Here is a 26464-nt window from a genome sequence, read left to right on the forward strand (position 1 = left end):
ATAAATTAAAAAAAAATTGATTTTATAGAGGGAGAGAGGAAGGGGAGAGAGAGTAAAACCAATTTGTTGTTTTATTTATTTATGGGTTGATTTTTATATGTGCCCTGACTGGGGATCAAACCTGCAGCCTTGGCCTATCAGGACAATGCTTCAGCCAGCTGAACTACCCAGCCAGGGCTCAGAAGGCTTTTAATTTAATTTTCTCAGATCCATCAGAAGAATTATCTCTATAGTAGATATAGCCTTAGGAAATTTCTTTTCTTTATTCAAGCCTTCATATCAAGTTTTTATTTTTATTTTATTTTTTAATGTTTTTTAATATATTTTATTAATTATGCCATTACAGTTGTCCTATTTCCCCCCTTCATTCCTCTCCACCCTGCACACACCCTCCCCCACCATTCCCCCCTTTAGTTTATGACCACATGTCTCAAGTTCTTTAGGTTCCATATTTCCCATACTATTCTTGCCCTCCCCCCTATCTATTTTCTACCTACCATCTATGCTACTTATTTTCTGTACCTTCTCCCCCCTTCTCCTCCCACTCCCCTGTTGCTAACCCTCCATGAGATCTTATTTCTATGATTCTGCTCCTGATCTAGCTGTCCTTTTAGTTTGCTTTTGTTTTAGATGTGGTTCTTTATAACTGTGAGTTTGCTGTCCTTTCACTGTTCATCTTTTTTATCTTCTTTTTCTTAGGTAAGTCCCTTTAACATTTCATATAATAAGGGCTTGGTGATGATGAACTCCTTGAATTTGATCTTATCTGAGAAGCACTTTATCTGTCCTTCCATTCTAAATGAAAACTTTGCTGGATAGAGCAATCTTGGTTGTAGGTCTTTGGTTTTCATGACTTGGAATACCTCTGTCCAGCCCCTTCTTGCCTGTAAGGTCTCTTTTGAGAAATCCACTGACAGTCTGATGGGAACTCCTTTGTAGGTAACTGTCCCCTTAGCTCCTGCTGCTTCTAGGATTCTCTCCTTCATTTGAATCTTGGCTAATGTAATGATGATGTGCCTTGGTGTGTTCCTTCTTGGGTCCAACTTCTTTGGGACTCTCTGAGCTTCCTGGATTTCCTGGAAGTCTATTTCCTTTGCCAGATTGGGGAAGTTCTCCTTTATTATTTGTTCAAATAAGTTTTCCACTGGTGGCTGTTCCTCTTCCCCTTCTGGTACCCCTATAATTTGGGTGTTGGAACATTTAAAGATGTCCTGGAGATTCCTAAGCCTCTCCTCATTTTTTTGAATTCTTGTTTTTTCATATTTTCCTGTTTGGTCATTTTTTCCTTCCTTCTGGTTCACTCCCTTGATTTGAGTCCCAGTTTCCTTTCCATTATTATTGGTTTCCTGTGCATTTCCCTTCATTTCAATTAATTTAGCTTCCATATGTTCCTCTAATTTGTGACTAAAATCAACCAGTTCTGTGAGCATCCTGATCAGCAGTGTTTTGAACTGTGCATCTGAAAGTTTGGCTATTTCTTCAGCACTTAGATTTATGGGCTCTGGGGCTCTGAGTTGTTCTTGAGCCATGTTTCGATCTGTTTGTGCCTGTTAGGTATGAGGAGCAGAGCCTTAGTCGTTCACCAGGGCGGGGCCACCCAGGTCACTGGTTTGTGGTGCTGTATGTGGGGGCAGGGTCAGAGGGGGACAATGGTGGTTCCCGCTGCTGGGGTCTTTGTGGTCCACCTCACCACCGCTAGCTCCTTCACCAGTTTATCTGTGCGTGAATGTGTGACCACGGTCCACCCTCAATGGGTCCACCGCCTTGCACCCTCAGTGGGTCCGCCTGTCACTCCACATCCCGGATCTTCCCAGGGCTGCTGGCCCACCTGGGTCGCGCGCCCCGGTCAGTCTGGTGGATCTTTCCTGCTCGACCCCACTCTGCTGCTGGCTCTGCCCCTCTTACCGGTTTGGCTGAAGGGTTTGTTGTTGTCAGACTTCCGTGTAGTTCAGTTTTCTATGGTTTGGCTGCGTTTTTGTTGCTAAAACTTTGTTGTTTTTAAACTTGGTTGTGTGAGAAGGCACAGTGCTTCCACCTACACCTCCATCTTGGCGGAAGTCGTCCTGAAATTTATTTCTTAAATAATAGGAGTTGAAAGTAGAATTACTACTGATCCATGGGCTGCATATAAATGTTGCATTAACAGATATGAAAATATTAATCTCTTTGTACATCTCCATCAGAGATCTTGGGTGACCAGATATATTGTCAATGAGCAAAAATGTTTTGCCAAGAATCTTTTGTTTCTGAGTAGTAGGTCTCAACAGTGTGCTTAAAATATTTTGAAACTATGTTGTAAACAGATGTGCTGCCATCCAGGCATTGTTGTTTGCTGTGTCATTTATGGAGGATAGGCAGAATAGATTTAGCATGATTAAGGGTGCTGGGATTTGTTGGAGTGGTAAATAAGCATTGACCTCAACTTAAAGTAACCAGCTGCATTAGCTCTTTGAAGCTTTGAAGCTAGACATTGACTTCTCCTGTACCACTATGAAAGTCAAAAGACGGCATCTTCCAATATAAGGCTATTTTGTCTACATTGACAATCTGTTGTCTGGTGTAGTCACCTTCATTAATTATCTTAGCTAGATCTTCTGGACAACATTGCAGGTTCTGTGTCAGCAATGGCTGCTTTACTTTGCACTTTTATGTTATGGAGATAGCTTTCATTAAATCTCATGAACCAACCTCTGCTAACCTTCAAACTTTTCTTCTACAGCTTCTTCACTTGTCTTAATAAATAGGTGGGAATGAGGGCCTTTTTCTGGATTAGACTTTAGCTTAAGGGAATGTTGTGGCTGGTTTGATCATCTGTCCAGATCACTAAAACTTTCTCTATATCAGCAATAAAGCTGTTTCACTTTTTCTTTTATCATGTGTTCACTGGAATAGAACTTTTCATTTGCATTTAGAAATTGACTAACTGTTCAGCACAAGAGAACTGGCTTTTGGCCTATCTTGGCTTCCACATTAAAGTTAATAATTTCTAGCTTTTGATTTAAAGTGAGAAACAGGTGACTCACTTGAACACTTACAGGCCATTGTAGGGTTTTTAATTGGCTTAATTTTAATATTGTTCTGTCTCAGGGAATAGGGAGGCTAAAGACGGAGGAATGGCTAATATGTAGCAGTCAGCACATACAGTATTTGTTAAATTTGCTATCCTGAATGGGCATGGTTCATGGCACCCCAAAATAATTACAATAGTAGTATCAAATATCATTGGTCATAGATCACTACAACAAATATAGTAGTATTTAAAAAGCTTGATATATTGTGATATTTACAAAAATGTGACACAGATAACAAAGTTGAACAAATGCAGTTGGAAAAACAACACGAATAGAGTTGCTGAACACAGGGTTACTGCAAAGCTTCAATTGGTAAAAAATGCAATAACTGTAGTAAAACACAATAAAATGAGATATACCTATAGAAACACTAAGTTTGTGTAATTTAGAGCTGCCCCCAAAGAGAGATGGCACCCTGGAGTAGGAAGAATACGGAATTGAGAGTCAGAAGACTTAGGTTCTTGCTTTGCCAGGTTTTTGCCAATAAGACCTTGAGTACTGGGTTTATTTTTCTGTGCATCAAAATCTTTAGCTATAAAATGAGAGGGTTGAACCATCTTTCAAGTTTTAGTAACTGAGAGTAAGCAATTCAGAAAGAAATGGAGCTATAGGCCCCTGGACAGAAAGTCATTGGGATGACAACAAATAGCAGAATGTTTCTGTCTGAGAGCCTGATAATGCAGCTTTATTTCCTGTTGTATTGTGGCTGAATTGAAGTCACAGTGTTTTATCTGATTGTACCACTGACAGACTAGTTAGGTAGTGCTTTTCTATCTTTCCCTTCACAAGTATCCCAAATGACAGAGAAAGATGAACCTCAAAGTCTTGTGGAAGAACAGAACAACATAGCACAAGGAAGTTTACTTCAAGTTGAATGATAGATATATTTAAATTTTATGTTAAGACAAACCTATGTATATTTTGAAAATTCCCTTCCATTATATATTTTTTGTGTGTTTGATGTCAACATTGTGTTTTAAATTATTTTAGGGAAAAGAAAATTGAAAACTTAACTTTCTTTCTCTTCCCCTTGTAATCTTGGTAGTTGAAGGGTTAAGTCTGTATTAATAATAAGAAACATTAAACTGACTTATAGTATTAATAAAGTTTATTTTCAGAGAAGACATTGAAGAGGACTTTCATTTAAGTTTATATTTTTATATTGAATTTATTATAAGTAGGATATTCAGAAACAGGATTTATTTTAGGAACACCCACTTTTTCTCCCAAAAAGTCACTGTGTAAAATTTGTTTGGCAGGAAGAATCTCTATGCACATTCTGTGGAGATATGTAATTTTTAATAAATTAATTTGAAAAGCATGGAGCTAGGGGATGACAACTTTGCTCTCTCAGAAATATCTTGAGGTACTTCTGCCAAGATGGAGGCATAGGTGGATACGCCATGCTTTCTCACACAACCAAGTTTAGAGACAACAAAATATTAGCAACAGAAAACACAGCCAGAACACAGAAAATTGAATTTATCGGGAAGTCTGATAACAATGAATGCTTCAGCCTGACTGGTAAGAGGGGCGAAACCAGCAGCTGGGGGAGCAGGGTTGCACAGGAAAACTTGATCAGATGGACTCAGGTGTGAGGATCCCAGGTGTGGGGTTGTAACGGGTGGACCCAGTGAGCGACCCAGTGAGCGACCAGAGGATCCGGCGAGGGCGAAGGGTGGTAGGTGGACTGTGGTGGCACGTTCCTGTGCAGATAGACTGGCGAGGGAGTGAGCAGTGAGACAGGACTGAGCGGGTCCCAGTGACAAGAGGCAGCAGAGACGTGGCCATTTCTCGGCTCTGACCCCGCCCCCACATATAGCGTCACAAACCAGCCACCCTGCCCTGGAGGCCCCACCCCACCCCGCCCCTAAGGCTCAGCTCCTCATACTTAACAGGCACGAACAGACCAAAAATGCCTCAAGAAGATCTCAAAGCCCCAGAGCCCATAACTCTAAGCGACAAAGAAATAGCAAAACTTTCAAATGCACAGTTCAAAACACTGCTGATCAGGATGCTCACAGAACTGGTTGATTTTAGTCACAAATTAGAGGAACATATGAAGTCTAAACTAATTGAAATGAAGGGAATTGCACAGGAAACCAATAATAATGGAAAGGAAACTGGGTCTCAAATCAAGGGAGTGAACCAGAAGGAAGGAAAAAATGACCAAACAGGAAAATATGAAAAAACAAGAATTCAAAAAAATGAGGAGAGGCTTAGGAACCTTCAGGACATCTTTAAACGCTCCAACATCTGAATTATAGGGGTACCAGAAGGGGGAAAGGAACAGCCACCAGTGGAAAACTTATTTGAACAAATAATAAAGGAGAACTTCCCCAATCTGGCAAAGGAAATAGACTTCCAGGAAATCCAGGAAGCTCAGAGAGTCCCAAAGAAGTTGGACCCAAGAAGGAACACACCAAGGCACATCATCATTACATTAGCCAAGATTCAAATGAAGGAGAGAATCCTAGAAGCAGCAGGAGCTAAGGGGACAGTTACTTACAAAGGAGTTCCCATCAGACTGTCAGTGGATTTCTCAAAAGAGACCTTACAGGCAAGAAGGGGCTGGAAAGAGGTATTCCAAGTCATGAAAACCAAAGACCTACAACCAAGATTGCTCTATCCAGCAAAGTTTTCATTTAGAATGGAAGGACAGATAAAGTGCTTCTCAGATAAGATCAAATTCAAGGAGTTCATCATCACCAAGCCCTTATTATATGAAATGTTAAAGGGACTTACCTAAGAAAAAGAAGATAAAAAAGATGAACAGTGAAAGGACAGCAAACTCACAGTTATAAAGAACCACATCTAAAACAAAAGCAAACTAAAAGGACAGCTAGATCAGGAGCAGAACCATAGAAATGAAGATCACATGGAGGGTTAGCAACAGGGGAGTGGGAAAAGGAGAAGGGGGGAGAAGGTACAGAAAATAAGTAGCATAGATGGTAGGTAGAAAATAGATAGGGGGGAGGGCAAGAATAGTATGGGAAATATGGAACCTAAAGAACTTGAGACATGTGGTCATAAACTAAAGGGGGGAATGGTGGGGGAGGGTGTGTGCAGGGTGGAGGGGAATGAAGGGGGGAATAGAATAACTTTAATGGCATAATCAATAAAATAAAAATTTAAAAAAAGAAAGAAATATCTTGACAGTTTATAGTGAGTGATAGCTTTTAATATTAATGTTTCCCAAAATGTTTGCTATGAACTGTATGGCCAAATTTGATTATTTCAACTATGGAGGTAGGGAGAGGAGGTATGAGTATTAGTCTTTTGAGAGGCAACATGATGTAACAGGAAAAGGACTGGGATTTGGAGTGGATATCTACTGCTATGAAAAAAGCAAAACTAAAGTTTAACTTGAGTTCTACTGATGAGTTATGAAGCCTTGGCAATATATCTAATACTTCTGAACATTCATGGCTTCATCAGAAATGATGCCTAGCCTATTTCAGATCATTGTGAAAATTAAATATATGAGGTCTATCTGGAAAACGTCCAACCATTGTTAATATAATGAGAATGGTTTGTGTGACATCAGTGTAACCTGGCAGCCAGGGGGAGTGGACTGGAATGTGCATGTGTGAACAATGACAATTTCACTGTACTAGTCAGTGGGGGGAGGAGATACCATTGAGTGAGCAGGTGTATTATGTGGCTATCACATTGAAAATGACCGAGTAAGTAGAGCAATGAGTCTTCATCAAATTTTGTGATAAGCTTGAACATTCTTCCATGGAAACTATTCGGATGATTCAGAAGGCTGAATGAAGCTATGGGCAACTGGTGAAGGGCAGCTTCATTACAACAACACAGTCACTCATGCATCATGTCTCATGCAGTTTTTTTGTGAAACAGTAAGTCACCCAGGTGACTCAGACTCCCCTACAGCCCAGATTTGGTGCCCTGCAGTTTCTAGCTTTTCCCTAAACTAAAATCACCTTTGAAAGGGAAGAGATTTCAGACGGTTGATGAGATTCAGGAAAACACAGTGGGAGAGCTGATGGTGATTGGGAGAACTGTATAAGGTCCCAAGGTGACTACTTTGACATCATTGTCCTATGTACAATATTTCTTGAATTGTATATCTTTAGTAAATGTTCCTATTTTTCATATTACATGGCTGGATACCTTCTGGACAGATGATTGTATGTGTGTGTGTGTGTGTGTGTGTGTGTGTGTGTGTGTGTGTGTGTATAAATGCATATGTGTGTGTATGGAGCATAGCATTTGGCACACAAAATCTTTTAAAAAATATTTAATTTATTTTTAGACAGGGGAAGGGAGGGAGAAAGAGAGGGAGAGAAACATCGACAAGTTGCCTCTTGCACATCCCCAACTGGGGACCTGGCCTGCAACCTAGTTATGTGTCCCACTGGTGATCTTTTGGTTCGCAGGCTGGCACTCGATCCACTGAGCCACACCAGCCAGGGCAATAAATTCTTAATAAATGCCTTTTCCTTTTTCTGCCTTCTTGTTGTGGAAGAACTTTATTTCTGTCAGAGAGTTTCATATTTAAGGTCTCTTTTGATACTCATAGCTCAAGTGATATCATCCCTACTTTAAAATAAGGAAAGGTGACTAGACGGGGAAGGTAACTTATTTGAGATCACTTCCAGGGCAAGCAGAAGAGCTGGTACTTGAAGCCAGGTCTTTTGATTTGTCATAGGGCTCTTACTTTGTACTTAATTTGGGGGAAATTATTTGTTTTTGTATTTACATTGAGTTATGGGTATTATTTATGCTACGCATTCACTTCTGCAAAAGTAAGAAAACCTTAAGACTTACTGCATCCTTAACAGTGTGGTCTAGCCTCTGTATCTTGCCCCTTTCTCAACATCTTTTTTCGCTGTTGATTGGCATAAAGGTTTTGACTGTCAAATAAATATAAGGCAGCAGCCTATACAAGTATGTACTTTAAAGTCTTACTTGGAGGTTGTGAGTCAGGTGTGGTATAGCAAAAGGAACACTGAGCCTTCTGATTAAAAAAAAAAAAACTTCTGGATTACAGCTTCAGAACTCCTTTGGCCAAGTCACAAAATAATTACACACAATGAGTATTAACTATCAATAAAGGGAGATGTCACCTTAATGGGTAATTAAGACAAGTTAAAGATCAGCAATCTTTTTTGCCAAAGAAAATCACCTTTTAAAGGTGGGTTTTTCCCTTCAAGTAGACCATCTTTATATGTCTAATATCATGTCAGAGGCTTCTTGTAATTTGAACTTCTTGGGTCACCTATGAGGAAATAATGAAAAAAAATGAACTTCCTCATTATTAAATGCAGCTTTCCTCACTGTTTTGAAACACAATTTCTAAATAAATTAGGGTCTAGATCCAAATATAGAAAAAACTGTGTGCTCTTTCTTTAAGAGGTAGCTAAGACACAATCACTATTTTCTAAGAGCTCATTTTAGTAGGAACTACAGATATGAGAGCAATTAATCGTAATAAGCGAGAGGCTTGCAGAGATAGAGAAGTGTGGGGAACACAGAGGAACAAGTAAATAATTCCATCTGGAGGAATCATATCTGAGTGGCTTTAAAAGTTGAGTAAAACTTCTCCAGATAAACAAGGTACTCCAGTGGGGGTGAATAGGAGATTGATTATTCTAGGCAAACATAAAAATGCAGATGAAAGTACATATTTTAAGTGGTAGATGTTATGGTAACAGATACGATGCATGGAGTAAGTGGCACTGTAGCTCTGGAAGCAGTTTTAAAGGAATGATGCTCTGGAGAAGAGGCAGGGAACATTCTGTGATTGGCCAGTGGGTAGATAGATCTGGAGCTGGAATCTGTAATTCCATGGTTTATCTTCTACTCTTTATGCCTCTGTCTTTAGAAATGTTAATAACTCAAGTCCTCTTTCGATAGGATCTGTCAGGAGAAGGTTTTGGGGAGCATATGTCTTGTTATTTTCTCTTGAATGTGTTTGGAGACTTTCTTCAGAGCCTTCTCATGAGTTTCCATGCATAAGAAGATGGTACATGCTGTTAAACAAGCTAAACAACCTTCAAGATATGATTGACCCTGAAGACGTGATTGACCCCTGTGCTTCTGCACTTCTGTATAAAGGTTACTTAGAGTTTGAACTGTTTTTTCAAACTTCTGCCCTTCAAGCCAATTCTCCAGCTCCACAGGAACTTGGTCTGGAACTGCCAGCATGAGCCACTGCTGTAGTCTTGCTGAATGAATATCTTGCTGAACACAGACACCTGCTGTGGCTGATGGTGAGGACAAGACTGGCTACTCTACCTCCTCCTCCCTCCAGTTGCTGTTGCACTGCACCCTCATGTATTATTTATTATGTCCTCAGCCAGTCTGTAGGCTTTTTGGGGGAAGGGACTATATTCTATTTATTATTGTGTTGTACCCCCTACGATGTTTGAAAATGTTTTACACAGTTGGTGCGCAATAAATGTTTATTGGTTGACCACATGGAACATTTAGCATATGGGAAAAGGGAATATTGGACCGAACTTTGAGGTGAATTTGGAATAATCTCTTAGGTTTCTTGATCAGTACCAAAAGAGCCATTAGAGCTCTGAGAGTAGCTCTATAATATTTTTTTCTTTTCCCTCTCTTTTCATTACTGTTCTTACCAGAGGCTCTATGTGATTCCTCCTCCAGGGCCTATTGGTCATCCTCATATCTCTTCCTCTTCTGCCACAATCCCTTTGACCTTGAACTTATCAATTCCCCCCTTTGGACTTCTGTGTCCTCATTACTGAAGTAGATTAAAATAATCCTTAAGTTTTTTTCCACATCTAATATTCTATGATGCCACTGTCTAGAAGCTATTCTGAAAGATGGAGCACGTTATGTATCACATTTCTTTGTCCTGTAAACCAAATTGGTTTATTGAACAGGTCCTGGAGAATAAAAACCTCATTCAAACCCCAAACGTAGTGAGCAGTTAGTATTGATGGTCTCCATGGGTTTTTATCAAAGGAAATTTAGCACATAGAAATGGTGATATTTGTCAGTCTTAGCAGCTGCAACCGAGAGCTGCAAGCTAGGAAAAGGTGATCGATGTCATTAGACCAACTTGACAGTGTGATAATTATTCTCAAAGCACACCCCAGCATCTGAGTTATTTTTATTTCCTGTGGGTCAGAGTCTGGGGCTTGTTTCTCTTCTTTGGGAAGGTGGGTAGACATTTTAATTGATGGTTTTGCCTGCCAGGACATGTGGTCTTAATGATGGGCTCAAATTTTCCTTTGTTCTAATGGGAACTTAAACCATAACAAGGAGGCTTCATAGTAAAAAATATTTTAACGTGGGGAAAAAAATAAGCACCTTTCACTGAAGTCAGGTTGTTATAATCACTGGCCTTGAGCACGTTATCCTCCTTTCCACATCAGTATCTTTTTCTGAGTGCCTGCCACCTCTTTGTAGATACCCTTATTAAATATTTTCAAAATCCCACTCCCATCCCCATTCACCAACTGCCCTTTCTTCTTTCTCTGAAATTCTATTAAAGAAGCTTTACTATATAATTTATTACTTAGTTTTCTACCATCTTATTATATTATTGTTTTGTGTTGGTTCATTTTGTCTCCTCAAATTATTTGAGTTTAAGGGACTTAACATTTATTGAATTTATACCTTGTGCTAGGGGTATATTTATACCTTGTACTAGGGATATGTACCTTACAGTTTATTTTTAAAATTTCACAGCAGCCTAAATAGAAATACTAGGTCCATTTTATTGTACTCCTGAGGAGACTTGGCCTCAAAGAGGTTTGGTCAGAGTCAGTGTGGAGGCAGGCATATTTAGTGTTAAATCCCTCCCTCTCTGCCATTTACTTTTTGTGTTGCTTACCCTCTCTGAGCTTCAGTTTCCAGATGGGGATGATGTCTACCCTACTGGGTACTTTTGAACCTTAATGAGAAAGATAATGCAGATAAGGAGCCTTTGGTTGCTTGGCCCATAGACAGTCTACAAATGAGACATATTTGTAAGTAGAATGGACATGACTTGCTATTGGATTGGTTGTGGTACAGAACAGGAGGGGAAAAAAGTAAAGCCTGACTTCCAGGTATCTATCTTGAACAACTGAGAAGATGACATAATTTATAGAGAATCTGGAATACTGGGAGGAAAACAGTTGTGGAAAGAGAACGTTAAGTTTAATGATGTTTGATATGTTGAATTGGCAATAGAATATACAAGTCTAGAGCTTAGAGGAGAAATCTGAGCAAAAGATATAGCTACATGTGATGACTAAAGTTCATATGTAAAAGAGAGAAAGCATAGCGTTAAATGACTTAATGTCTGAAGAATTCCAACATTTAAAAGTGAGTAGATGATAACCTAACAAAAATGACTGGAAAAAAAGAATCCACACAGGTCAGAAGACCAGGAGAGTGTCAATGAAGGTAAGGGACAAAAACATTTCAAGAAATTATTTTCTACATAGGATGTCTTTTCTTTCTTGCCTTCCATTTATTCTTCAACTGAGTACAGTCGGTCTTCTGCATTATCTACTCAACTGCATTGAAATGGCTCTTTTCAACAAATTCAGTGGGCATCTATCCTCATTGAATCTGCTCCTTGAGCAGCATTCAGAACAGCTAACTATTCCTTCTTTCTTTCTCCTACTTCAGTGGCTGCTTTTTAATTTTTTTTACTTTTCCTTAAGGAAATATTTAATGTGTATTATTACTGATCATATTTCATAGCAAAATTAAATGTATACACTTTTTACATATATAAACTGCAAAAAAAAGGCATTCATCAAATTTATATGCTTAACCAAAGTCCTGATTTTCAGAATTCAGCAATCACGATTCTGGCCCAGGTTTCTCTATAGTCATGGCCAGCAGTCCATGATTTCCTATAGTTGAGGATCTCGTCACTAATTGGAGAAAAATGTTCTTTATATGCAACAGTTGTTTCCACATAAAACCCTTTTAGAGGGGCTCAGTTATTTCATTCATTGAGACATAGAGAATTCATTGCTCTAATTCACTACATGGCTCACAGATTTTCTTTGTGGAGACATCCTGTGTTATACTTCATCACCTAATAGCTTGCTCTTTTTCTCATGGAAGAAAATTAAGAAGTCCAACTGTGTTTAGGTGCCCAGTGCATGGTACCAACACATATTTGGTCCAGACTCATGGCTCCACTGGAGGAAAGTGGCTGTTCTATTTTTTTTTTTTTGTGGCTACTCCTTTTTAGTACCCTTTTGTAGTTATTTTCCTTCTACCGAATCCCTAAATGTTGGGGTTCTTCATGTTTAAGAACTGAGCCCTAATCTCTGCTTTCTGTAAATTCTTTATTTAGGTGATTTCATACCATCTTGATCTTATAACTTAAAATTTTTTATTTCCAGTAAAACCCTCCTATGAATTTCAGTTATTTGCATGTCATTTCTACTTACATGTCTTACATACAGGATGGGGCAAAAGTAGGTTTACAGTTGTGATTACATGAAACACAGTTTATTCTTGTATTTTTATTTATTAATTATATTATTTTCTTTAAAACATTTAAAAATATGTTTATTGATTTAAGAGTGAGAGTAAGGGAGGGAGAGAGAGAGGGAAAACTAACCATCAATATCAGAGAGAAACATGATTTGGTTGCCTTTTATATGTATCCCGACCTGGGATTGAACCTGCAACCTAGGTATATACCCACTAGGGATTGAACCCACAACCGTTTGGTGTATGGGATGGCACTCCAACCAACTGAGCCACAATGACCAGCGCTTATTATATTATTTTTCATACAATAATTGTAAACCTGTCTTTGCCTCACCCTGTATATATCCAAAGCTGAACTCTTGAATTTTTTTTCCCCTTTAAACCAGCCTTTTCCTCAACACTTTTTTTCCATCTTAATAAATAGTACCAACATCCAACCCACCAAGCTAGAACTTTGGGGTCACTTTTCACTGCCTTTTTCTCATTCTTTACATTTAGTCTAACATCAAATTAAATCTGTTCTACTTCCATAATTTCTCAAATCCTATTTCTTTCTGGTGTAGGTTACTATCAATTTTCACCTAGATTCTTGAAGCAGTTTCCTAACTAGTCTTCCTGCTTTCAGCCTTACCTTCCTGTAATTATATCTGCATACAGCAAGGACAGAGATCTCTTAAAAAATTAAATTTAATAGGCCATGTATCAGTTAAAGGCAAAATTAATCACTTTCATATTAAAGGATAGATTATAATTGGGTCCTTCAGAATACTATGGCAGGTCATGGGGTGGCTTGGAAGAGAATCCAGGTGTATGGAGAACCAGTCCAGAGTTTCAGAAGGACATTCTCACTAATATGATTCCAAATGACATTTTCTTTTTTTTTTTAATTTATTTTTTATTGATTATGCCATTACATTTGCTCTATTCCCCCCTCCCTTCCCCTCCACCCTGCATACCCCTCCCCCACCATTTCCCCCTTTAGTTCATGAACATGTGTCTCAAATTCTTTAGATTCTGTATTTCCCCTACTATTCTTACCCTCCCCCCTATCTATTTTCTATCTACTGTCTATACTACTTATTTTCTGTACCTTCTCCCCCCTTCCCCCCCTCCCACTCCCCTGTTGCTAACCCTCCCTGTGATCTTCATTTCTATGGTTCTGCTCCTGATCTAGCTATCCTCTTAGTTTGCTTTTGTTTTAGGTGTGGTTCTTAATAACTGTGAGTTTGCTGTCCTTTCACTGTTCATCTTTTTTATCTTCTTTTTCTTAGGTAAGTCCCTTTAACATTTCATATAGTAAGGGCTTGGTGATGATGAACTCCTTGAATTTGACCTTATCTGAGAAGCACTTTATCTGTCCTTCCATTCTAAATGAAAGTTTTGCTGGGTAGAGCAATCTTGGTTGTAGATCTTTGGTTTTCATGACTTGGAATACCTCTGTCCAGCCCCTTCTTGCCTGTAAGGTCTCTTTTGAGAAATCAGCTGACAGTCTGATGGGAACTCCTTTGTAGGTGACTGTCCCCTTAGCTCTTGCTGCTTCTAGGATTCTCTCCTTCATTTTAATCTTGGCTAATGTAATTATGATGTGCCTTGGTGTGTTCCTTCCCGGGTCCAACTTCCTCGGGACTCTCCGAGCTTCCTGGATCTCTCGGAAGTCTATTTCCTTTGCCATCTTGGGGAAATTCTCGTTTATTATTTGTTCAAATAATTTTTCAACTGGTGGTTGTGCCTTTCCCCCTTCTGGTACCCCTATAATTCGGATGTTGGAACGTTTAAAGATGTCCTGGAGGTTCCCAAGCCTCTCCTCATTTTTCTGAATTCTTATTTCTTCATTCCTTTCTGCTTGATCATCTTTTTCTTCTGGCTGGTCCTCTCCCTTGATTTGAGTCCCAATTTTCTTTCCATCACTATTGGTATCTTTTGTATCAGCATTCATTTCAATTAATTTAGCTTCCATATGTTTCTCTAATTTGTGACTAAAATCCACCAGTTCTGTAAGGATCTTTATAACCAGTGTTTTGAACTGTGCATCTGAAAGACTGGCTATTTCTTCATCACTTAGGTCTATCGGTTCTGGGGCTCTGAGTTGTTCTAGAGCCATTTTTGGTTTATTCGTGCTGTTTAGTGAGCGGAGGAAGCCTTAGTTGTTTACCAGGACGGGCGACCCAGGTCGCTGGTTTGTGACGCTGTGTGTGGGGGCGGGGTCAGAGAGGGAGCGATGGCGTTCCTCTCCGCTAGCCCAGCGCATCCAGTCACTCAAACGCCTCGGGCTTGCTTATCCGATCCTAATTTTGCGAGCCTGCTGCACCGCGCGGGTTTCCCTTCTCACTGGTTTCTCCGCACGTAAATGCGCACGACTGAGCGACCCACCGCGCCTATTCCCTGTGCGCTCCGCCAGCCAGCTCGCTGGCGATCAGCCCTCGGTTGCCTGCGCGCCCCGCACACCGCCCCGGGAATTTTTTCTTGCTAACCTGCTCTGCTTCTGGCCTCGCTCCTCGTACCGGTCCAGCCGAGTATCTAGTTGTCCTTTGGACTCCGTATTGTCGATTTTCCGTGTGGCTTGGTTGTGACTGCTGTTAAAAATAGTTGTTCTTAGATTTGGTTGTGCACAGAGGCGAGGTGGACCCTCCACCTACTTCTCCATCTTGGCGGAAGTCCCCACATTTTCTTAAAGTTAAATAAAAAGAAAGCACATGGTTTTCTATTTATTCTGTTAATAATAAGACCTTCTACTATGAGAGTTGTATTATAAAATTCTTTTGTTGTTATCAGCTTCTGCCTATGTCTAAGGACTCAGTGGTTTAATGAGATTGGTTCTTACTACCAGTTGTGTGATGACTTCTTTACCAAAAATCAATTAAAAAAACTTATCCTCCATGCCTTCTCTTTGTTAGATTTTAGATATACAAAGGTAATAAAGTACCTGTCCTCAAAGATTGACAGTTTAATAAAGAAGACTGAGTACATAAAATATCAGTTATAATAAGTATGTAAAGAGTTATAAGAGAAGATGTGGAAGGAATTGATTTGGCTCACAGATAGATGTAGTGAAGATGGCCTAACATAGGAGTTGATATTTGAATTAGAACATGAAAGATATTTGGAGTATGAGGATAGTTTGGAAGTGAACATGACAGGTGTAAAAATACCTCAGAGAATGATATAGAAATGTCTCATAAAAGTTCATAAATGGCAGTTGGTTAACATTATGGCTGCCTGAGGTGGTACGAACTTTAAAGGAAAAATTGGGGAATGAGATTTCCATAGACAACTTCAGAAAAATTTAGCACATTTCAGGGAATCTAGAAGGCCAGGCACCTGTGCAAGGCTATGTGCATGTGCAGAAAAGACCTGAGAAGACCCTAATATCTCACTTCTGACTGATATGAGGCTCAGTACAAGCAGGATGGGCAGGCTAGAACAGAGCTGTAAACTGTCTGACTGAGTATTGAACTCCTGTCCCAACTCACACAGATCCCTTAGCAAAGACTAGTAGATTTATTGGTTCCAGGCATTTAAGGAAACCTTCATTCAATCATTAGGAGCTCAATAAGCTAACTGAGCAGAGACTTCGCTGGACCCATATGATAAAGAATACAGACTTTGTTCGTGAAAGTCACTAAACAAACAGCAGTAGCATAAACAACAAAAAAACCACAACAAAGCTTGGGGACATGAAGGATTATAATTTTTAGATTGCCACATTGTGTTATTTAAAATGTCTGCTTTTCAAATAAAAATTGCAAAACATGCAAATAAAAAATATGGCCCATACACAGGGGCAAAAAACTTCAATAGAAACTGTTCCTGAAAAACTCTGGTTGTGGGACATTTAATAGACAGACACTTTAGTTACCTATTTTAAACATGTTCAAATAACTAAGGGAAACCATGTGTAAGGAATTAAAGGAAAATATGAGGATAATATATCACTAAGTAGAGAATACCCACAAAATGATAGAAAACATGTACACACATGTGGTCACACACACATAGTAATGCACAAAGATCAACAGCTTATTTTTATCAGAAATGATGGAAGCCAGAAGGAAATGGGAGTACACATTCAAAATGCTGAAGGAAAATGACTGTCAACCAAGAATTCTATATCCAGCAACATCGCCCTTTAAAAATGAAGGTAAAATTAAGACATTCCCAAATAAACAAAAAATGAGAGAATTCATTTCTAGCAATAGTTATAAATCTTTGTTGATGGACACATAATGTATAAAAAGATTATTTGTAATAAGAACATAAAAGGAATGGGAAGAAAGAATGGAGCTACATGGGAGCAGTTTCTATATATTATTATAATCAAGTTGGTATTAATATAAACAAGATTGTTACAAGATAAAGGTTAATTGTAACCTGATGGGCAACCACTAACACACACACATACACACGCACAGTCCAGAAAAAGTCCAATCATTGTTAATATAACAAGAACAGTTTGCCTGACATCAATGTAAACTGGCAGCCAAGGAGAGTGGATTGGAATGCACATGTGTGAACAATGGTGATTTCACTGTACTAGTCAGTGGGGTTGGTAGATGCCATTGAGTGAGCATGTGCACTGTGTGGCCATCACATTCAAAATGATTGAGCAAGTAGAGCAATAAATCTGTATCAAATTTGGTGTTAAGCTTGAACATACTTCATGAAAACTTTGGGTGATTCTGAAGGCCAGAGCTATGGGCAACTGGTGGTTGGCAGGTTCATCATGACAATGTGCCCAGGCATGTACCATGTCTCATGCAGAGTTTTTGGTGAAACATCAAATCACCTAGGTGACTCAGCCATCCTACAGCCCAGATTTGGCACCCTGTGACTTCTGGCTTTTCCATAAACTAAAATCACCTTTGAAAGGGAAGTGGTTTCAGATCATTGATGAGACTCAGCAAAATATGATAGGGCAGCTGATGGTGATTGGGAGAACTGTGTGAGGTCCTAGTATGCCTACTTTGAAACAGACTGAGGCATCTTTGTTCTATGTATAATGTTTCTTGTATCTTCTTCAATAAATGTGTGACTTTCACAGCACGTGGCTGGATACTTTCTGGACAGAGCATTTTAAAAATTTATTTATATTTTTAAAGTAAAAAATAACAATGGTATTAAAAGGTATAGTAGAAAATACATATTTAGCATAGACCAAAAAGGTAATGGAGTAATAAATGGACAAAAATACATAAGATGCGAAAAAATCAGGTAAGAAAATGACAAATATATATCCTATCTTAATAGTAATTACATTATGTGTTAATAAATTAACATCAGAGAAATGAAAATTAAAGCCACAAGATACCACCTCACACCTGTCAGAATGGGTATTATCAATAAATAATAAATGTTGGCAGTGATCTGGAGAAAAGGGAACGCCGTTGCACTCTTGATGGGAGTGTAGACTGGTACAGTGACTATGGAAAACAGTGTGGAGTTTCCTTAAAAAATTTAAAATGGTATTGCCTGATGACTCAGTTATTCTGCTTTTGAGTATATATCCTAAGAAACCCAAAACACTAATTCAAAAGAACATGTTCACCCTTGTGTCCATTGCAGCAGTATTTACAATAGCCAAGAAATGGAAGCAACCCAAGTGCCTATCAATAGAGAAGTGGAAGAAAAAGCTGTAGTACATATATATAGCACATAATATTACCTGGCCATAATAAAGAATGAAATCTTAACCAATTGTGACTGACTGCATGAATAGACCTAGAGGGTATTATGCTAAACAAAATAAGTTAGAGAAAGTCAAATACCATATGATTTCATTTATATGTGAAATCTAAAGAATAATATAAATGAACAAACAAAACAGGGACAGACTCATAGATACAGAGAACAGACTGTTGGTTGCTGGGGGGGTAGGGTGAGGGAGTTGGGAGACTGGATGAAAAAGGTGAAGGGATTGAAAAGTACAATTTAGTAGTTACAAGATAGTCCCAGGATATAAAGTAAAGCATAGGGAATATAGTCAACAATATTGTAGTAACTATGTATGGTGCCAAGTAGGTAGTTGAAATATCAGGGAGAATACTTTATAAAGTTTGTAATTGTTTAACCACTATGCTATAAACCTGAAACTAATACAAAATAATATTGAATGTAAACTGGTTGAAAAAAATTTAATGTGTTAATAAAGTAAATATCCAGTTAGAAAGAAGACTGACAAAATAAATTTTAAAAATATGATCCAGCCTTTGCCAGGTAATTCAGTTGGCTGGAATATCATCCCATACAATGAAAGGTTGCAGGTTCAATCCCTGGTCAGCACATATATGTAGGTTGCAGATTTGATCCTGGTCAGGCATGTATGGGAGGCAACTGATTGATGTCTCCCTTTCACATCAAAGTTCCTCTCTCTCTCTCTGTCCATTCTTTCTCTTGCTTAAAAATTAATAAATATATCCTTGAGTGAGGATTGAAAAATAAAAATATCCAACTATTTGCTATCTACAAGAGATACAGTTTAGATTTAAAATCACAAATAGGTTAAAAAGTAAAAGCATGAAAAATATATACCATGCAAGTAGTAACCAAAAGAAAGCTACAGAGTTGTACTAATATGAGACAAAATAGACTGTAGGCAAAAATTCTTATTAGAGACAAAGACTATTATATATTGATAAAATGTCAATATTTCAATCAGATGTAACAATTTTAATTACTTATGCACATACATATATAGCCTTAAAATACAATGGAACAACAACTGACAAAGTTGAAGGGAGAAATTGATAATTCAGTAATAATTGCAGATTACTTCACTTTAAATAATGACTATATAATCTAAATAGAAGATCAGTAAGGAAATGAAGTACTTGAACAACAGTATCAACTAGACTGAACAGATATCTCTAGAACCCTTCACCCAACAATAGTAGAATGTTTATTCCTCCCAAATATGTATGGGACATTTTTCAAGATAGACCAGTGATTTTCAACCATTGTGCTATGGCACAGTGGTATGCCACAAGAATTTTTAAAACATGCAATACCTGACCATTTAGTCAGGGGCACTGACCTCTTTTCCTCTACACGTTGTGTAAAAAAAAACGATAGCCAATACAACAATAGCCATTTGGTTTAAATGAATCAAAATCATACCTGTTTTTGTCAGAGCAGCAAAAACTATATTTTTTGGTTTACTGTAGAATTTTAGTAATTAGTTTGTGTCCCATAAGGTGAAAAAGGTTGAAAATCTCTAAGATAGACTATATGTTAGTCTATAAAGCAAGTCTTAGTAAATTTTACAGGATTTAAATCATATAAAGTATGTTCTCCAAATGCAATGAAATTAGAAGTCTATAGTAGAAGAAAATTTAAGACATTCACAGGTATGTGGAAGTTAGAAACAACACCTCCACCCAAACATGAGTTTCTTAGCCTTTTAGGTACTGCAAGGAAGGAGTAACCAAACAGAGTCCATTACAGAGATTTAAAATGCAACATGCCTGGCAACTAGGAATGCTGTATGTGAGCCCCTAGGATCAGAGGACAGACCCTGGGGAGTAACCCTGCAGTCCAACAGGATAGCAGCACAGGACAGAAGAAAGGTGGACAGGGTTCTTGGTCAACTGAAGCCAGGGCAACCTCTGGCTATTCCAGCTGTATCTCTAGAATAATACATTCTTAACAATGAGTTAATTAAAGGAGACATCACAAGGACAATTAGAAAATACTTTGAGATTAATTAAAACAAGAACACAGATTTCTGGTCAGGATGGAGGTGTAAGTAAACACAGCTTGCCTGGCACAACCACAGCAAAAATTACAACTAGACTACAAAGCAAATATCACCCAGGATCTTCAGAAAATCAAGTTGTGTGGAAGTCCAACAACCTGGAATTAAAGAAGTCATATTTATACAGATGGGTAGGAGGGGCAGAGACATGGAACAGGTAGTCCAACAACCACATGTGGTAGATAAAAATCGGGAGGGATACCTCAGGAGCGAGGGATCTCAGCCCCACAACAGACTACCCAGCCTAGGATTCCACTGTCAGGAAAATAAGTTCTTATAATTTCTGACTAAAAACCAGTGAGGGTTTGGGTAGCAGAAGAAACTCTGGGATTCTCAGGAGTTTCCCTGAAGGGCCCACAGCAGACTTAGAACTTAACATAGATTCACTCCTGGGCTTTAGCACTGGGGCAGTGGCTGGAATGTCACCAATGGCATACAGGGAGAAATTGAAGTGACTGGCAATAGAGTGAGTGTCAGGAGACAGCTTCCTCCTGAACACAACTCCAGATCCAGAGACCAGGGTGACATTGTCCTCTTTCTGAGCCCTCCTGTACACAGAGCCACAGAGTGGTGATACAGTATTGGAGACTCCATCAACCTAGTTCACACAGGTGGCTCCACCTCCTCCAGCTTACTGGTGTTCTTTTCTACAATAGACCATGTTCCTAAGAGAGGAAGTCAAAGCAGCTCCTCTTAATACATAGAAACAAATACAGAAGGGCTGCCAAAATGAGGAGACAAAGAAATACGGCCCAAGTGAAAAAACAGAATAAAACTCTAGAAAAAGAACTAAATAAAATGGAGATAAGCAATCTACCAGATGCAGAGTTCAAAACACTGATTATTATTAGGATGCTCAAGAAACTCACTGGGTACTTCAACAGCATTAAGAAGACCAAGGCAGAAATGAAGGTTACACTAAGGGAAATAAAGGAAAATTTACAGGGAACCAACAGTGGAGTGGATGAAGCCTAGAATCAAATCAACAATTTGGAACATAAGGAATTGTAAAACATTCAACCCGAACAGTAAGAAGAAAAAAGAATCACCAAAAAACAAGGATAGGGTAAGGAACCCTTTGGACAACTTCAAAGGTACCAACATTCAAATCATAGGGGTACTGGAAGAAAAGAATGAGCAAGAAATCAAAAACTTATTTACAAAAATAATGAAAGAAAATTTCCCTAATTTGGTGAAGGAAATAGACCTACAAGTCCAGGAAGCACAGAGAATCCAAACAAGATGGACGCAAAGAAGACCACACCAAGATACAGAATAATTAAAACACCAAAAGCTAAATATAAAGAGAAATTCTTAAAAGCAGCAAGAGAAAAGCAGATTGTTACCTATGATGGAGTTCCTGTAAGAGTATCAGCTGATTTCTCAAAAGAAACCTTGCAGGCTACAAGGGACTGGCAAGAAGTACTCAAAATAATGAAAAGCAAGGACATACAACCTAGATTACTCTACCCAGCAAAGCTATCATTTAGAATGGAAGGGCAGATAAAGTGCTTCCCAGACAAGATAAAGCTAAAGGAGTTCATCATCACCAAGTCATTATTATATGAAATGCTAAAGGGAATTACAATAAAGAAGAAAATCAAAACTATGAATATTAAAATATCATTTGCAACTACTAATAATTGAATCTAAAAAACAAACTAAGTAAATAAGCAGAACAGAAACAGAATCATAGGTATGGAGATCATTTGGACAGTTATCAGCTGGGAGGGTGAAGGGAGAGAATGGGGCAAAAGGCACAGGGATTTAGAAATACAAAGATACAAAGTAGATACAAAGTAGATGGGAATGTGAAGAATGGTATAGGAAGTGGAGCTGAGGAACTTACATGCATGACCCATGGACATGATCTAAGGGCGAGGGATTGCTGGAGGGAATATGGGTACAGGGTGGAGGGGGGGAAAGGAAAAATTGGGACAACTGTAATAGCATAATCAATAAAACATGTTTAAAAAGAAAATGAAACAAAAGCAAGAATAACAAAATAGATGTGGTTCAAGCAATGCTTAAAGGGAAATTTATAGCTGTAGATGCCTATAGTTTTTTTTAAAAAGTTATTTTAAAAATCAATAACTTAACCCTTGACTTTAAAAGAGTAAGAAAAAAGGACATACCGTGTCTAAAGTAAGCAGAAAGAAAAAAATAAAGATTAGAGTGGAAAGAAATGAAATGGAGAATAGAAAACAGTAGAGAGAAATCAATAAAGCCAAAGTTGGTTCTTCAAAAAGATTGACAAAATTGACAAATCTTAGCTAGACTGACTGGGGAAAAAAATAAGACTCTAAATACTAAAATCAAGAAATGAAAAGGACTCTAGGAAGACACTATGAACTCTGGTATGCCAATAAATTAGATAACCTAGTTAAAATGAGCACATTCTTAGAAAGACACAGAGTATTAAAATAACTTAGAAGAAATGGAAGATCTATAGAGACTCATAAAATTAAAGAAATTGAATTAATAATTTTTTTAATTCCACCAACAAAGTTCAGTACCAGATGGTGGTTTTACTGCTGACTCATAGCAGACATTTAAAAAGTTAACACTGATGATTCTTCACAAACTCTTTCAAAACAGTGGAATAAAATGAAACATTTTAAGTCTCATTCTATGAGGCCAGTATTATGCTGATACCAAAACCAGATAACACATTACAAAAAACTCCTATTTACCAATATTCCTTATAAACACCCTCAACAAAAAAATAGAAAATTGAATTCAGCACTATGTAAAAAGTATTATACATCATGAGTCAAGTGGCATATATTCCATGAATGTAAGATTGGTTCAACATACAAAAGTCAGTCACAGAAAAAGCATTTGACACAGAACAAGAATTTGACAAACGTCAACACTTTTTCATGATAAAAACATTTGACAACCTTGTAATCAAATAGAACTTCCTCAGCTTGACAGAGGGCCTCTATTAAAACAACCTATATAGTTAATGTCACAGTAATGGTAAAAGACTGGAAGTTTCCCCTCCAAGATCAGGAACATGACAAAGATCACTACTCTCACCACCAACTTTTTACTGGAGATTCTAGCCAGGGTAATTAGTCAAGAAAAAGAAATAAAGGCATCCATGTTGGAAAGGAAATACTCATTTGTATTTTTGTACATGAGCAAAGGATAATCTGAAAATGAAATGAAGAGAATAATTATACATAATAGCTTCAAAAGGGATAAATATTTAAGAATAAATTTAATGAGTGCAAGACTTGTACATTGATAACTATAAAACATTGTTAAAGAAATTAAAGAAGATCTAAATAAATGGAAATGCACTCCATATTCATGTATTAGAATCTATTAAGATGGCATTATTCTCCAAACAGATTCAGGGCAGTCCAGTGTCCAAATTCTACCAGGTCTTTCCCCTGCTCTCCAGGAATTAAGTGATTTTAAAATCATAGGGAAATTCAACAAACCCATAATAATCAAAATCACTTTAAAAAGGACAGTTAGAAGACTCATATTTCCAGATTTCGATAGATTCTACAAAGCTTGATTACAAAGCTACTGTAATCAAACCAATGCATTACCATAATAAAGACATACATGTGTTACCATGGGTAACCACTGTGTTACCATAATAAAGACATGTAGTTCAATGAAATAGCATTGATTGTCCGGAAATAAACCCATACATCTTTGGTCAATTGATTTTCAGCAAGGGGGCTAAAACAGTTAAAAGGGGAAAAAATAATCTTTTCAATAAGTGGTGCCAGAGCAAAAGAATATCCACATGCAAATGAATTAAGTTGTACCGCTACCTCACACTGTATCAAAAATGAACTCAAAATGGATAATATACTTAAGTATGAGCTAAAATTGTAAGATGCTTAGAAGAAACCATAGACATTAGTCTTTGTTACCTTGGATTATACAGTGGTTTCTTAGAAATAATAAACACAAGCAATAAAAGAAAAAATTGATAAATTAAATTTCATTAAAATTAAAATGTTTGTGCTACACAAACATTAGTAAAGCAGGAACTATTAATAAAGTAAAAGGACAGCCTACAGAACAAGGAAAAATACTTGCAAATCATTATCTGATAAGCATCTGCTAAACAGAATATGAGGGGTGACCCCCCCCCCCCAACCACCACCAAATGGAATTATCTTGTGGAGGGCAGGTCTTTTGTAGTACAGGCTTCCCCTGCTAGGTGAGTGTTCTAGGAACCCAACTGTACCAACTGAGAGCCTGTGTTTGGCTTCAGTAAATTTTTAAGATTCTTTCAACATGTTTGCCCATTTCATGATGGGTAATTTATAAGTGCACCTGCCCACACCACATTCAGTGTTCAGCAGTTTTTGACCAAAAACAGTGTGACCTCTGTGCCCCATGCTCCCTTTTCACTCAATCTTGCCTGAGTGAATTTTTGTTTGTTTGTTTCCCTAATGAAAAAAGTCCTCAAAGGGAAATGTTTTGCCAATGTAGAAGAGGTGAAACAAAAAAATGCCAGAAGCACTAAAAGGCATCAAAATTTAAAAGTTCAAAAACTGTTCTCAGCAATGTAGAAAAAAATTCTTAATAAGTTTATTGCATCAAATGGAGAGTATTTTGAAGGTAACTGAAGTTTAAATGTAAGAATAAATACACAATTTTTTAGAAATAAATTCTGTTTTTTGGGGTGCCCTCTGTATATAAAGAAGACATAACTCAAAACTGAAGAGACAAAACATGAAAAAATGGTATAAGAATTTAAAGACATTTCTCTAAAGAACATATGATGTCCAACAAGCAGGTAAGAAGATGATCAGCATCATTTACCAGGAAAATGCAAATCAGAACCACAGTGGGATATCATTATACCCTCTAGTATTGTTATAATAAAAAGATGGAAAATAACAAGTGTTGGTGAGGAAGTGGAAAAATGGTAAACCTCATACACTGCTGTTGGGAATGTAAAATCTTGGAGCCACTTTGGAAAAGTCTGTCAGTTCTTCAGAAGATTAATGGAATTACAATGTGACCCCAAAATTCCATTCTCCGGTATAAATACAAGGGAACTGAAGATACATATCTATACTAAAATTTGCATGTTAAAAACGCTCATAGCAACAGTATTCATATTAGCTCAAAAGTGGAACAAATCCAAATGTCTACGAACTAATTCTAAGGCCTTACTTCTCAGTAGTATGGCATCTCTTGGGAACTATGAATGAAATACAGAATGTCAGGCTCATTTCACACTTACCGAATTAGATTCTACATGTTAACACACTCCCCAGGTAATTATTGTGCACACTAAAGATTGAGAAGCACTATTCCAAGGTGCTTACATTGTTTGGGATGAGAATTATGCTATCAGTTAACTTTAGGTGTATTTAAAGTCAACAATATAATTTCAAGAATAACCAGGGACTTCCGGCCAACATGGAGGCATAGGTTGATACAGTTTGCTTCTTCACACAACCAAAAGAAGGACAACAGCAAATTTAAAAACAAAAAATAACCAGAACTGCCAGAAAATCAAACTGTATGAAAGTCTGACAACCAAGGAGTTAAAGAAGAAACATCCATCCAGACCAATAGGAGGGGTGGGGATGGGAAGCCGGGGTGAAGAGGACTCTTGGCAAGGTGGCAGCTGGAGGACCAGAGTGGGCAAAGTGTCGACTGGTGGACCAGGTGACATGGTGGCTGGCGGAGCGGGTGGTCCATTTGCATAAACCAGGAGGAACAACTGGGGAGCAATACAGACCTTGCAACCTAGGGTCCCAACACAGGGAAATAAAGCCTCAAAACCTCTGAATGAATAAATCTGTGGGGGTTGAGGTGGCAGGAGAAACTTCCAGCCTCACAGGAGAGTTCCATTGGAGAGACCCACAGGGTCCTAGAACATACACAAACCACCCACCCAGGAATCAGCACCAGAAGGGCCCAATTTGCCTATGGGTAGCAGAGGAAGTGATTGTAAGCCCTGCGGAGAGCTAAACAATCAGCATTGTTCCCTCTCAGACAGCTCCCCCACATACAGTGCCAGGAGGCAACAATGTGGGTTGCCCCACTCTGGCAAAGACCTAAGGTTCCACCTCTTACTATATACAGGAGTGCCAAGACAAAAAATATGGCCCAAATGAAAGAACAGATCGAAGCTCCAGAAAAAAATACAACTAAGTGATGAAGAGATAGCCACCCTGTCAGATACAGAGTTCAAAACACAGTAATCCAG

General features: G+C 38.2%; 1 protein-coding gene and 1 pseudogene across 1 annotated transcript in view; one reads left to right on the forward strand and one right to left on the reverse strand.

Moving 5' to 3' along the window:
• SYN2 (synapsin II) overlaps positions 1-26464 on the forward strand; it is a 197844-nt gene that overhangs the window by 80334 nt on the left and 91046 nt on the right. The window lies entirely within an intron of this gene.
• LOC119044781 (golgin subfamily A member 7-like) lies at positions 8905-9724 on the reverse strand (annotated as a pseudogene).

The sequence above is a fragment of the Artibeus jamaicensis genome, unplaced genomic scaffold (genome assembly GCF_021234435.1).
Source record: "Artibeus jamaicensis isolate MK-2021 breed Jamaican fruit bat unplaced genomic scaffold, CSHL_Jam_final contig_519, whole genome shotgun sequence".
Taxonomy (NCBI): Eukaryota; Metazoa; Chordata; class Mammalia; order Chiroptera; family Phyllostomidae; genus Artibeus; species Artibeus jamaicensis.